Below are 14,638 nucleotides of genomic sequence, written 5' to 3' on the forward strand. Positions count from 1 at the left end.
TACTGAGCATAGAACTTCAGGATTGCCCTGTAAACTCAGAGAGAAATGTGGTGCAAACTCCCCAGCCCTATGTAGCTCCCAGCCCCACGTCAGCGGCACAGTCACACCTTGTGTTAAGGTGCTGTATTCCTAAGACACTCTGTTTAAATAAGAATATTTTTGAAAATATACTAACAATAAATTAGGCACCATTCATTGAGGGGAAAAGAACAGCCATGGCAATACCACCTGTAAGCATTGTACCCACTTCCCTGTGGTACAGGCACCACGGGGTACCGAGGGCTGCCCCCGGTCACCTGGACATGCTTTCATTACTCTTCTGTACATCCCTGGTGGGCCATGGCTGGGTTGTACAGTAGGTGTGTTTAGCTACATGCTTTAACCTTCACAATGCTTCACAATTAAACCCCACACCCGTTGGTCCTGCCTATGGAGATGAGGAATTTGAAGCTGGTTAAATGATATAGTCAAACCCATATCAAACAAGAATGGCAACATCTTCAGAATGATAAAACAGCTACTTCCAGGACTACTATTTTGAGCTTTCAAATGTGCTGTTAAAGCTACCACACTCATTTGTAGCAGTCGCTTGTCTTTTGTTAAACTGTGTGGATTTCATTGTTCTTTGAACTTGGTGTCAGGATGAGAAAGGCACAGATGAAGAAGAGAACGGAGAGCTCTGTGAGGAGCAGTCTCCAGTGACTCTTAGCACCGCGCCTCCCTTGTGCCTGCAGCTCCCGCTGGGGGTCCTTTCTCCTGTTTCCTGTTGGTTGACCCTCCCTGTCCTAAGTAACCAGGCTGGAGGCCAAGTACTAAGCCACTCGGTCATTACCCTTTATGATCAGTCTGGCTTTATGAGGTGAAATTGGAATAACTGGCGTAGGGAACAGCTCCTCTCTGCTGGTGAGGAGGTGGGAAAGTTGGATGCAAAGTACATTGCCCAAGCCTCGGTGGAAGCTGTGTTGGGAGGGCTGAACTCCAGGATTGAATGGGGAGCTGATTCTGGTATTCAGGGCTCAGCAAACAGTAATGTATTGGAAGAGGAAAGTTTTAATGGGTGGATGGAAGGACACCACATATTCTTCTCTCTGTGACTAGCTCTGGTGAGATGGAGCTGGGACAAAAGGACCTGTGATGAAGATCAGTGAATAAATAAATACAGCCAACCCCAGACCTTGCCAACCTTAAACTAGAGAATGCACAATAAGACAAGGAAGTATTGGGAGCCAAATGACAAAATCAAAACCCAGCCAACTAAACAAGCAAAAACCAACCAAAGCAGGAAGTCAAGAGGAGGGAAATGTGGGAGCAGTGCAGTCGGTAAATAAGCGCTGGGTGGAAGGTGCATGTCATCGCTACTGCAGTGATGAGCAAACCCAAACAGTGTTGCAGACACGTTCACCTTCGCTGCTGTAGGCAAAAGCCCAAATGTGTAGAGGGTGGAGTGGCAGGCTTTAGACAAATATTTGTTATTTTAGGGATTTAGTTTAGAAACTGGATCACACTGTCACACAGTTAAAATCCCATTATCGACAAGTGCGCATACACACACACATACACACACACAGACACACACACACAGACACACACACACACACCCCAAAACAACAACAATAAAAACCTTAATGAAGTCACTTTGTATGGGATGGAAATTAAATCTATAGCAAAGTGGTAGGAAGTGGATTCTATCTGTTACATAGAGAAGCTTATCCCATAAGTGTTTAAAGGAGTTTAAAGCACTTAAAATGTCCAAAGAAATTATCTTGCACATTTATGTGTTTGCACATCACATTAGTCACAAGTGTTTAATGTCCCATGGGCCAGTCACAGTGTGTTGCACAGGGTTCCACTTCAAAGAGCTCTCTGTCTTTGGGAATGGGACTGTGAAGACTGCTCCAGAGGCTGCTCAAGCCATGCCCTTTACATTAGAACATGCTATAGGCACCTCCGCTTCCAAGCACGATGAAGTAACTTGTACTAGACTTACTCTTCTGCTGTAAATAACTAGAAAATTAGACACAATATGGGAGACAATTGTTTCCAGACATAGCCAGAATATAACTCTGATCCCCAACAGAAAGGAAGTTAATGAGGGACCCCTACCATCACCCTGGTCTTCGGCTTGAAGGCATTTTTCAAACTGTAGAACAAGAAGGAAGGACCTAAGTTTTGTTACAATGAAGTAGTTAGAATTTCTAGAGAAGAGTAGTGGAAAGGAGGGAGCTACAGAATGAAAAAGCTCAAAAACTCCGTATAAGGCCCCCCTAGAGTCTTTCGGTGAACGCTAAGTATGCACACTGAAGGTGAACCTCCATGGGTCTGTGGGGGAGCTACCAGGGAGTTATAAGCCTAAAACACTCAAACGTTCCACAGGGCTTGAAGACATTTGTGCTCTGATCAACCAAAACGGAGAGAAGTCATTGAGTGCTCGAGGCACCCAATGGGGACCCCAGATAGTCACAACACATAGTAGGACTAAACTAAGCCCTAATATATCGGTCACTCTGGACCCACAGTAACAATGCTAAAAAGAGCCAACCCTAGACCTTGTCAACCTTAAACTAGAGAATATATTCTAATGATTCTTGTATTAAAATTACTTGCAGGTAAGTTATTTGCTTGCCACAATAGAACTCAATACTCTAAGGAAGACAACAAAATCCAGACACTCAATAATCCTATCTAATAAAAGAATGCTATGCAAATTAACTGTCACTCCATGACAAATATGGCAGCACCCATAGTGGGGGGAGGGGGCGCTGGTGGTGTTGCCCTGGTGACGCGAGCCCAGAATCCCTCGCCCTGGCCACATGGAGGGAGGGGCCGGGGCCCCAGCATCAGTGAGGCTGGGAGTGGGCGATGAGAGGCAGAGACTGCATTTCCTTTCTCAGCTCTGGGGGCGGTGGGCGGGGAGGTGGGGTCAGGGACTGTGAGTGGGGAGGTGCAAGAGGAAAGGTGTCCCAGGGAAGCAGCGTGTTGGGGAGATCAGAGCGCAGGCCAGACACTTGGTGCAAGTCCCCGCCCCACGTTCCCCGATGCGTGACCTTGGGCAAGCTTCCCGAAGACTCCGTGCCTCTGCTCCCGCACCTGCGGCATGAGAGCCTCATGGGGCTGCAGGGGGATCTCGTGAAGGACGGCTGTGACGTCCATGTCACCTGTGTGTCTGCTGGGGTGAGAGTTTCCGGTGGTCGGAGGCGCATCAAAGCAATGGGGCCCCGACCGCCACCTTCGCAGCAGGTGCTGATCCAGCCCCTGAAGCCACAGGAATGTCCTCCACACCCTTCGTCTCACACAGACAGAGGAGCACCCATTGTTCTGTCAGCAGCAGGGCCGGTCCCCGGTGCAGGCCGCAGACATGGCCTTCTTGCTCCAGGATGGCCGCTCTCTCTACTCACGGGCTCCTTGAACTGGGAGTGGGACAAGCGATGGCCGGTGGGGACGTGTCAAAACCCTCAGGCTCGACAGGCTTGAACAGTGAAATCTTCTGAAAGGCAGTTGTTGGTTAGCATTCTGCTTCCATCCCAACTCCTTTCCTAAACTTCCCCAGAAACATGCTCGGGGCCCTCTGGGGAGAGGCGGCTGCCGGCAGAGCCTGGCCCCTGGGACGGTGATGCAAGTGGCCGGAGGTCCTGGCACTTTCTGGCACAGCGGTTTCATTCTTTCCAGCGTGTGGAGTGAGGAACAGCAGCTCAGCGAGGGCGTCACTGGCAAGAATTCCTTGCAGTGGACAAGCAGAAAGTAAGTCATTATTCTCAGAGAAGGAAATTGAGTTGGGGGACGAGCTTCGCCAGCAGAGGGAGAGCTGCAGAATGTGGGCCAGGGCCCTGGACGTGGCATCTGCAGGTGCGTGTGAGCCCTGGGTTTCCCATGGACTATGCCACAGTGATGGCCGGTGGCCGGGCTCTTTCCTCAGCTGTGAAGTGGGAATGCTACTACCTTCCTTTCTTACTGGGCTGTGGAGAGAAAGCGAGTTACTGAAAAACGTCATACATAATTCTGACTCCTCTCAGGGCTTCCTACTCCTTTTGCTGTGTGTGCCTGAGAGAGGAGGGGGAGGAGGAGAGAGAGAAGCAGAGAGAGGGCGGAAGGGAAAAGAAGGAAGAGAGAGAGGAAGAGGGAGAAGGAGCGGGAGGGGGGAGAGAGAAGGGGTGGGGGAGAGGGAGGAGGAGGGAGGAGGAGAGAAAGAGAGAGTTTCCCATGGCTTCTGTAACAAGTTTCACAACTCGGTGGCTTAATTCAGCTCACATCTGTTCTCTCACAGCTCGCCAGCCAGAAGTCGGGAATCAGTTTCATGATCAAAATGGAAGTGTCAGCAGGGCCCTGTGCTTTGGGGGCTGAGAGAGAAGCCATTCCCTGCTGCTCGCAGCTTCCAGGGCTGCAGTTCTCGAATCCCTTGGCCTGCGGCAGTTCTCCTTGCATTCCAGCAACCTCTCCCCGCCTCAAATCCCTACTTCACCGCATCTACAAAGTCTCTTTTACAAATAAGAGGACATTCACAGGAGCCAGAGATCAGGACATGGACACCTTCGGGGACCATTATTCTCGGACCACGTGTGTGTGTGTGTGTGTATGGGTGTGTATGTGTATGTATGTGTGTGTGTGTGTGTGTGTGTGTGTGTGTGTACATGCCAGGAGGCTGGAAGCCAGAGGAGCTGTGCCTGGATGGAAGGGGCAGTCTGTGTTTCCAAGCCCTCCAGCCTGATGCTCCTCACACGCCCCCCCCCCCCCCACTCTGGAAGACAGGGGATGGAGGGCGGGATCCCCTCAAGTCTGATCCTTAGACCAGTGTTCTTTCTCTGTGTGGCCTCAGGCCAGCAGCAGCAGCAGCAGCAGCATCCCGTGGGAATTTGTCAGAAATGCGGAAATGCAGATGGCGTCCCAGACCTGCCGGGTCAGAGGTCCGAGGTGGGTACGAACCCTCCCAGGGATTCTGGCGCCCGCTCTTGTCAGCTCCAGTCTGAGCCCGGGGCCTTAGGAGGACGGTAAGACAAGGCCTGGGCTGGACCCGGGTCCGGGTTCTCAGCACCACGGCACCTTACAGTCACTTGGGAGCTTTTCAAAAAGCAACGTAGAAATCAGAACACCTAGGGAACGCAGTGCGGCAGGGGTTGTCCTTTGAAGTTCCCAGATGGTGTGCAATCAGATTTTGGAGCCTTTCAGAGTGCACGACCCCCAGCCCACAGCTTGGCCTTGCGGAGAATCAGGAGTCCCTAGATCAGCGGTTCACAAACTTGAGTGACTGTGAGAGCCTCCTGGAGGCTGTTGGGACACGGATTCCGTGGCACAGTGAATATACAGAGAGGATGGCACAGTTAATAACACAGAGGATGGTATAGTGAATATACAGGGAGGGTGGCACAGTGTATATACAGAGAGGATGGCACAGTTAATAACACAGAGGATGGTATAGTGAATATACAGGGAGGGTGGCACAGTGAATATACGGAGAAGATGGTGTAGTGACTAACACAGGGAGGATGACGGAGTGAATGAGCTTCACAGAAACGCAAAAGGGGTGGGAGCACTCAAACCCAGGGAGGCTGGGCCCGACGGGAGACAGATGTGCACTCTGATTCTGTGAGGAAGAAAGCAGCAGCCGCAGGTGTGAGCGGGTGGTTGGAGAGCAGCGCGGTGGGCTGACAGGATGGGGACTGAGAACGCCCCCACACAGCCCGCCCCTCCTTTTTCTGGCAGAGATCCTGAGGTGGGTGTGGCCACCCATAGACTAGAATTAGGGTTCACCTTCTCTTACCTTTACCTCATAGTCAATGGGCCCCGAATGTGTGATGACTGGCCTCTTACAGTGACAGAATATCTTTAAAGAAAACTGCCTATTTAGGGAAAATTTTCCAGCCTATAGTCAAATAGCTGGCATGTTCTGTGACTCTCCATGGAAGCTCCCCTAACTGGCTGTGTGTCTACAGGCTCACACTCAGCCTCTGTGGGTTCCTGCTAAATGGATGGTTCTGGGGTTTGATCAATAGTTTGTGCTCAGTGTTCACGGTTTAGTCCATCTGCTTCAGGGAAACTTTTTCCTACACTTTAGTGAATTGTAATGTATATAAAGTACAAAATTATAAAGTGTACAGCGTAATGACTGTCAGTCTGCACTGCTAAACCGAAGATGTCATAGCTTGAGTGGCTTAAGGGACAAACACTGACTTCTCACAGTCTGGAGGCTGAGACGTCCAAGATCCAAGTGTGAGGGTCCTTGGCATCTGCTGAGAGGCAGCTTCTGGCTGAGTCCGCCTGTGACCGCACAGACACAGGAAGCCGCCCTCGGGCTCTTGTTTCCGGGGCACCACTTCCATGCGGGAGGCTTGTTCTCATGACGGAATCACTCCCAGGCCCCCTCTCCACACATCATATGGGGATAACGTTTAAACTTACAAGTTTTGGAGGGCCATGAACAGTCAGTCCATTCAAACACACAAACCACACACACACCCTCCCCTCCCACACACACACACCACACACACACACACACACACACACACACCACACACACACCACACACACACACACACACACACCCCACACACACCCCACACACAAACCACACACACACCCTCCCCTCCCCCACACACACACCACACACACACACACACACACACCACACACAGCCACCACACACACACACACCATACACACATCACACACACCACACACACACACACCACACACATACACACCACACACACCACACACACACACCACACACACACACACACACACCACACACACACACACACACACCACACACACACACACCACACACCACACACACACACACCACACACACACACACACACACACACACACATGCACGCACACACCCTCATCAAGAGATACGGAATATTTCCTGCATCCAGAATGCTCCTCTATACCCTTTCTAGTTAACATTCCCCAAACTTAGCTACTTTTAAGACTTACACACTGTAAGTTTGCTTTGCCTGTTCTTGAACTTCAAATAAAATAGAATCATACATATTTTTTATACCTGGCTTCTTTTATACATGATATTTGGATGTTCACTCATATCATTTTAGGTAAATTTTAAAAACTGGTCACTTTAGAACAGAAAAGCATTTCTGGTTTTGAAAGTAAATCCATGGCGCACACCAGAGGAGAGGAGAGTTGAGATCAGCAGAGGGTACAATGGTGTCTCCCCGAGATCTGTGGACTTGGTGTGAGCTGCAGAATGTGATTCCGGTACTGACTCCAGACTCCCAAAGATTTAGTGACAATAAGGTAGGAAAAGGAGGGAGGAGGAGTGGGTAGTGAAAAAGGGCGAAGGAGAGGGGCAGGCAAGAGAAACGGCCAGGGACTTTGCTCTTCGTCTTCATTTCCTGGCACAGAACACTCTCTCGTTCTGAGATGAGCAGCTGTGCACACAGCCCTGTGCCTGGGCGTGAGGAAGGGAGGCCCCGTGAGGCTGAGACCCTGGGAACAGGAAGCACTCACTGCAGCGTCTGGAGAGCTCATCCGGCATCGCTGAGAACCAGGCACAGTGCACACGAAAGCGGCCAGACCAGCTGTTCACCCACGGGGGTGTGGCCGCCCCATCCTGGCCCACGGGGGCTGGTGGAAGAATGAGATAAGCTGCGCACCAGGCAGTTGCAGGCTTGTCATTAGCGGGTGAGGTGAGGGTGTGACTTTGGCACCGGCCAAGAACAAGCGGCTCTGTACACCATGAAAATGCCACTCTCCACCATCGTTTCCTAGTGTAGCAGATACTTGCCTCTTTAACTATATTTTTCTTAATTGTAAATATTTTAATGGGTCTTTAAAACTCGTTTTTACCTTGACCAGGGCTCCATTCTATTCTAGTCTCTGGTCACTCTAGTTTCCCTGATCTCTATTCAGACCCCATGCTTCTGTCTACATCTAACAATCCCACAGGCTCAGTGACAGCTGAGGAGCCCGTGCTTCTGCCTTCCGAAGCCCTTTGGCTTGGCTGGGGTCATTAAAACGCAATGTAAAACCCAGAGCCAGTGAATAATTGCCCCATGATCCAAAGGGGCCATGCTCCAACATGGACTGAAACAAATGAAATGTGTGTGAGATGCCAGGACCCGCTCTTAGATGGCTACAATCCAAAGAAGTGACATTAGCCATTTCTGGCAAAGAGGCGGAGCAGCAGGACTCTCTCCTTCACTGCTGGTGGGAACACAGATGGCACAGCCACTTCAGAAGATAAGCTGACAGTTTCTATGAGGCTAAACCATATGATCTTACTATACGATCCAGAAATTACAGTCTTAGGTATTTACCTCCTGATTTGAAAATGCATGTGCACTCAGAAATCTGCATATAAATGTTTATAGCAGCTTTCCTCATAATCGGCAAAACCTGGGCGCAAGCTCATGTATAGATTGTGAACCCCAAGAAAGATGCCCTTCGGTAGGTGGATGGATAAAGACACTGTGCTCCATCCAGACAATGGAATACAATTCAGAGATTACAAAGAAATAAACTATCAATCCACTCACCAACATGGATCGACGTTGCATTGTCCTACATATGAGTGTGTTATGCTGCGTGAGAAATGCCGCTCGGAAAGGCTGTATACACACCAGGATTCCGCTGATATGACATTCCGATAAAGGAGAACTATAAAGATGGGAAACAGGTCAGTTGTTGCCAGGGACTTGGGGAGGAGGGTGTTTGAGTCAGAAGAAGCACATAGAGGTTTTTTAGGACTGAGACAGTTTTGTATGACACTATAGTGGTGGGAATATGACACTGTGTTTGCAAAAACCCATGGACTCTTATAGCACAAAGAATAAACCTTAATGTGGGCCAATTAAAAACCAGTTAGGAGGTCAGGGTTCCAGGATGGGATGCAGACTGACCAAAGAATGCAGCTGTGTACCGACGCATGCCACTCGCACTGAGCGAGGTGTGCGGACAGGTGCTCCCTGAGGAACTGGGAATGAGTGGCGTCTGTAAGACAAGGCACTGCACACATGCGCTTGACCTTTAGCTGATGACGCTGTTTCTTACAGGTGGAGGGATGAACAAGTCCAACACTGCTGGACGGGGACACAGGGATTAACAGGATTAGCAAAAATGGTGATGGGCGCCAGCTCCTCAGTGCTGGCCTGGGATTTTACCAATAAGCAAGGGGAAGGCTAGAAGGAATCGGGAGGTGAGTCACTATGAGACATCGGTATAAACTCGTGTTTCACTGCATGTAGACACAGATGATAACTATAGAAATAGTCATGGATATGTGCACGCTCATGTTTCCAAGCTCTGTCTGCGAGAGTCTAGAACCAATGATTCTCCAGTTGCAGTGAGCACATGTATTGCTCAGATCTTGGTTTCTAGTGCCATCCTATCTAATAAAGAGGTAACATGCAAACTGACCATCACTCCAACACAAGATGGCTGCCCCCATGTGGTCAAAGATGGCCGGCAGGGGAGGGCAGTTGTGGGTAATCAGGCAAGCAGGGGAGAGCAGGTGGGAGGGACCAGGCCTGAAAGGGAGGGCAGTTAGGCGTGACCAGGTCAGCAGAGGAGGGCAGTTGGGGGAGACCAGGCCTGCAGGGAAGGACAGTTAGGGGCAATTGGGCTGGCAGGGGAGCAGTTAGGTATTGATCAGGCTGGCAGGGGAGTGGGTAGGGGGTGATCAGACTGGCAGGTAGAAGCGGTTAAGGGCAATCAGGCAGGCTGGCAGGCTGGCAGGCTAGTGGTTGGGAGCCAGCAGTCCTGGATTGTGAGAGGATTATCCAACTGCCTGTTTAGGACAGATCCCACTGGGATCAAGGGGTCCCAGATTGGCGAGGGTGCAGGCTGGGCTGAGGGACACATACACCCTGCCCCCATGAATGAATTTTGTGCACCAGGACTCTAGTCCTATCTAATAAAGAGGGAATATGCTAATTGACTGTCACACCATTGCAAAGATGGGAGTGCCTACAGCTAATAAGGAGGTGCCGGGAGCCGGTCCATGCATGCTGTTTCAAAGGACCTGGCATATATGGCATACTGTTCTTAATATGTTTGCTCACCTTCTTGGCACTATGTGTTTTAACCAAGGTCTCTGAGAAAGGTTGGTTCCCCAGGTAGGGATTTTCCCCTGAAGTTAGGGAGGGAATAAAACCTCTTAACTAGTGCCAGGTGGGTAATTAATCACTTTAACTATGAACAATCATGCTTAAGCTACATAATCCTTACTCCCTGGAATGGAGATAAGAAACGCCCTAACCTTTGTAATAGAGATTGATAGGATTGAATCAACTGGTATAAATACAGATGTAATAAGACAGCAAGACACAGAACTTAGAATACGGAACCAAGAGAGTCAGAACTTAGAATACAGAGCTTAGAACACAGAACTTAGAATGCGGAACCAAGAGAGACAGAACCTAGGCACAGAACCTACACAGAACGTTCTCTAGAGACAGAAGAACTTCGCTGGAGAGAACATGGCAAAAGTTCCTGGACAGAAACTGGCCTCAGAACCTAGAGACAGAACCTAGCGAGAGAACATGGCAAAAGATCCTGGACTGACCCTGACTACAGAAATTGGCAAGAGAACCTGACTAGAACCTGGTGACTGAACCTGGCTGGAGAACCTGGACAGAACCTGGCTGGAGAACCTAGCAAGACAACATGGACACAGAACCTGGCTGGAGATCCTAAGCAGAACTTCGCTGGAGATCCAGACCAGAACTTGGCTGGAGATCCTGGCTAGAGATCCTGGATAGGCTGCTGATCAACTGAACGCTGCCTCCATGTCATTCCTTCTTCGCCGACTCCGTCCACACCTTTGGGGACCCCTGGACCCGCTGGGGTTGGACCCCAGCAAGGAGGGAATATGCTAATTGACCTCCATGCCCTCAAAGATGGCGGCGCCCACAGCCACATAATGGCAGCTCCCAGTCCCCTCAGCCCCCCAGCCCAGGGCCAGCCCGAGGTGCAGGAAAGTCTCAGATGGTGGCTGCCTAGCTGCCCAGGGCCGCCTGAGGCTCAGGTAACCAGGGCGGGCCAAAGCTTGTGCTGCTGGCAGTGGCAGCAGCAGAGATGTGATGGAGTGTCACCTGCACCTGAGGGCTCCTGGACTGTGAGAGGGGGCAGGCCGGGCTGAGGGACCCCTCCTCCAGTGCATGAATTTTCATGCAGTGGGCCTCTAGTTCTTCAATAAAAGGAACTAGGGCTCCTTGGAGAAATGGCTGAGTCTAAGATGAGACAGGGAATATACCTGGAAATGACCTGGGACATCTTGTAGTGTCAGAAAATAAAGAAGTGTTTACAAAACATGATGAGGTTATGGCAAAAAGACACAGGAACAACGGAAAGAACTCCCAATGGCCAAAGCTAGAACAATTTGGGCAACAAAGTTATGTACTATTGGATTATAACCAAAACTATAAAATGATACCCATGTACCTGTACTTAACAATGATTGAAGAAATAAATGGGGGTGGGTTAGACAAATCCATGCAGAATTCCAAATAATTCTGTAGATCCTACTCCTCTCAAGAAGGTGGTGTATAGCTCCCACCCTCAGGGCCTGTGGAGGGGGGGAGGGTGTTTAGTGATTTCCTTTCAAAGGGCACAGATGGAAAAAGGCATGTGGGGGTGGGGAGAGTAACTTCACAGTGCAGAAGCCGGACAGACTGCCTCAGCCAGGGGATCGTGGTCAACTTCATCAGTGACAAATCATGATGATCAGGTACCTTCGACCTGATGTGACAAGAAAGACACTTCACCTGTGGCCTTTCTTCCACAATCCCACAATCCCACCCTCATTATGAGAAAAACACCAGCCAAACCAAAACTGAGGGACCTTCTACTAGTATAAAGTTCTCAAAACTGAAAAGCTCATGTATAGATTGTGAACCCCAAGAAAGAAGACACCTACTAAGAAGGACTCCTGGTGGCTACCTTGGCTCAAATTTTTAAAAACAAAATCCAGCAGCCCTGGCTGGGTAGCTCAGTCAGTTGGAACATCCTCCCATATACCAAAAGATTGTGGGTTCGATTTCTGGTCAGGGCACCCACCTAAGTTTCAGGTTCAGTCCCCAGTCAGGGCACATACAGGAGGCAGCTAATTGATGTTTCTCTCTCACGGCAATGCTTCTCTCTCTTCCTTCCTCTTTATCAAAAAATAAAAATCAATAAAAACATATTCTCAGGTGAGGATAAACACACACACACACACACACACACACACACACACACACACACTAAAAAATAAAAGCCCACAGCAAAGAAAACCAGAGAGTACTAGCCATTTCTCCACAAACGGCACTCCAGGGGGAGCCACCTGCACTGTACCTCCCTCTGCACTGAATCACCTGCCTGCACTGTGTTCTGCCATCTGAACCAGCGCTTACAAAGGTTTCCTGGAATCCTATTTCAACCAATAGAACTGAGGCTTTCCCCATCCAATCAGAGCTGTGCAGCTTCAACCAACCAGAGTGGCTCTATTCTGTCCAATGAGGACAGAGCCTTTGGACCAATCAACATTTGAGGATTTGGAGTTGTCATGAGAACAGACCAATCAGGGACCAGGGGCAGGGACACCAGTCTGTATAAACCACCTCCTCTGGGGCTCTGGGAGCACATTTTCCCTTTCCAGCAGAGACTGAGGACTGCCTTTCAGCTGTCTTTTTGGCTGAGCTGAGGATTGAAGCTGTGTGGTCAGAACAGAGCAGGTCAGGAGAGGGACCTGGCTCAGGGCCACCGACCCCCAGGGCTGCCTCACATGCTGTTTTCACAGCCGAGCTTCACTGTACCCAAAGTTGGCATTGAATTGGCGCCAATGACCACCTGTTGACAAGATGTTAATGTAAATAAGACTGACCCCATCTTTGTACCCCCACCACCGTTTTGTGTTGTTGTTGTTGTTTTCCTATTCAAGGCTTCATGCTGTGGACTCTGACCTAAGTAGTCTCTGCCAGCACCAAAGCCTCGTAATGAATGATTCGCTGTGCCCTGTAAGCTTACACATGTAGCCGTAAAGAACGCCTTCAGTAGTGGCCAGAATAGCACAGCAACCGAGATAAATACCAAACAAGGTGATGGCATCAATAAGCAATTCTCCATCATAAGACCATCAGGAGGTATGGCCCCTGGCTCGTGCTGTATTTTGTCCCTTTGCCTTGTCAATCGGCACTTTAGCTGGACTATAAAATAAACTGTAACAGCTGTCTACCAGCGGAGGTTAGCTATGGGGTCCTCTTCTGTTCCAACTCTGTCCCTGTAAGTAAGTTACCGCACAATAAACTGTGATAACCTATGGGGTTGCCTGCATCATTTTTTGGTCTTTGGATATCTTCACTGTACCACCTTGAGACAGCTCCTTAACAACAAAGAATATCCGAGAAACTATAATATTCTAGAGGTGCCTAAGACAAACTAATAGTTGTGTGACATGGAGTCCTGGATGGGATCTTGGGACAGAAAAAGGACCTTGGGGGAAAACGAAGGAAATCTGGTTAAAGTGTGGACTTAGGTAACAGTAATGATCTGTCATTGTTGGTGCACCACAGCACTGTAGGGCGTTAGCAATAAGGGACAGGGTGTGAGGGACAGCGATTCTGCGTTAGCTTTGCAACTTAATCTAAATCTCATTCTAAAGTAAAGACTTTACTTAAAAATGGAAAGGATGAATAAGCTAAATTTATACTTGGGTAAAGAAAACTTATTCGCCAGAATTCCTCTGAATGCTGTCAGAAGTGTACCCCATGTTTGAAAGCGGGGCTTTGAGAAGTGCTTTCGGAATGGAGCGTGAGAGAGGATGCCTGGCACAGGTGTACTGCGTGGGAGAGGGCTCAACGCAAGCGCGGGGGGCAGGGGCTGGGAGGCGAGGGTGCGATGAAGCAGGAGGGAGCGTCCTTCGCCTCTGACCTTCCTCGGGCCTCCCGAGCTGTGGAACTCCTGGTAGGAGTGAGTTTTTAAATTTTAGGAGAAACTGGTGGAGTTGGGTAAAGACAAAGGAATGAAGGAAGTCGAGGCTTTTAAGACATTTTTGAGGCTCGAGAATGACTTCATTTCCCTGGAGATTAACAGGAGCCTGCCGAAGGCACTGGCTTACCCGGTCCTGTAACTGAGGGTTCCAGGTGACAGACATAGGCGGGATGCCAGGGGCAGACAGGACCCCAGGTAATGTCTGGACACATTGTTTCAAATTGTTGAGCCAAACTGAGAAGCATCTCTTCATGATCAGAGGTTGGGAGCTGTCCCTGAACACTGAGGATTTTCACTAAGCTAAGAGCATCACTCTGAGTCAGTGATGTTCCTGACTGCACACACACACACATGCACGAACACACATACACATGAACACACGTGTACACAGAACACACTCATGTGCACGTGCACACACACACACACGCCATGGTCAGGCGTTGGCCAATTCAGAAAGCAAGCTAATGTCATTTTTGTTTCCTTTCCCTATCCTGCCTGTTTTCAATGTCCTTCTCCCTCACTTTCCCTCAGACTTCATTTCTATGATCTTTCTTACATCATTATTCACTCTGCCATCCTCTGTGTGATTCACTATACCACCCTCTGTGTTAGTCACTTTTCAGTGGTTCTCAACCTTCTGGCCCTTTAAATACAGTTCCTCATGTTGTGACCCAACCATAAAATTATTTTTGTTGCTACTTCATAACTGTCATGT

This window comes from Myotis myotis, unplaced genomic scaffold (assembly GCF_014108235.1).
Source record: "Myotis myotis isolate mMyoMyo1 unplaced genomic scaffold, mMyoMyo1.p scaffold_m19_p_22, whole genome shotgun sequence".
Lineage (NCBI taxonomy): Eukaryota > Metazoa > Chordata > Mammalia > Chiroptera > Vespertilionidae > Myotis > Myotis myotis.